The sequence below is a fragment of the Cynara cardunculus genome, unplaced genomic scaffold (genome assembly GCF_001531365.2).
Source record: "Cynara cardunculus var. scolymus isolate 2C unplaced genomic scaffold, CcrdV1 Un_Scaffold_6822, whole genome shotgun sequence".
NCBI classification, from domain to species: Eukaryota; Viridiplantae; Streptophyta; class Magnoliopsida; order Asterales; family Asteraceae; genus Cynara; species Cynara cardunculus.
Genome location: NW_020203184.1, coordinates 1 through 1,055, shown reverse-complemented (window position 1 = coordinate 1,055; position 1,055 = coordinate 1).

The following is a 1,055-nucleotide window of genomic DNA, read 5'->3' as shown; positions in this document are numbered from 1 at the left end:
TGAGTGCACGGCTGTCAGCGCCTGTTGACTGTACGTGGCTGTCGTTATTGTTGGATTCATGAGAATCAGAAGAGGAGGCCATTTTTATGGAAGTTGCAGGTTTTGTGTTCGTCGGAGTCTTTGTTGCAGGTTTTGAGAGCGTAAAGAAAGGATGAAGGTGGAAGAATGTTATTTATAGCTGAGAAGAGGGTGGGGAGGTGGGAAGGGAAACGTTTTCTTGATTATTAAAATATAATAATCATGAAAAGTTTTGGCGGTTTAACTTTTGGGAGATATGATTTGAAGAACGTGAGCCGTCGTGATAGTACGTGCCATTAATGGATTGGACACGTGTCAAGCTGGGGTTTGGGAAGATGAAAGATTGCAACGGCTCATGGGGGACAGCCTGTATGGTGTCAGGCGCGTGGTAGGATAACGTCATGCATTATTTGAAATGAAGAGTTATTCCAAATAATATCTTGGTGAAGACGTTTCCCAAAAATAATTTTAAGTTAAAATCTCATCTAACTGTTGGATTAATACTAATTACAAAGTTTTGGTCTTCTAAAAACCGATATTATAGTTTTTAGTCACAAATGCTGCAATTTTGTATAATCTTGAAAATGGTTTTCAATTAAGATGAGTTTTGAGTGGAAAATGTTTTGTCATGGAACCAGAGGAGTTTTGGTTAGGCATGACCAATTGGGTGGGGAACCAGAGGAGTTCTTGTAATATTATCGATGAAGACAAGAATTGATGTTGGATTTGCATGTTTTAGTGTCTTTGGTTAACAAATCAGAGGCTCTGTGAAGTGTGGCAATCCATTATATAAAACCAGAGGAGGTCTGGTATTATATATATATATATATATAGCATTTTGTGTGGCCAGAGGTTCTGAATAGTAGAACCAGAGGCTCTGGATGGAAAATGCAAGTTTACAAAGGTGAAAAACGTTTACTCCCCCTCAAATGATGCATAAGGATTAATCTCAAAAACTCCCCCTCACTTAGATAAAAGTTGAGTAATTTTGGGGATAGAGGCTCTGGTTTGGAAAAAGAATGAGAGAGAAATATGCC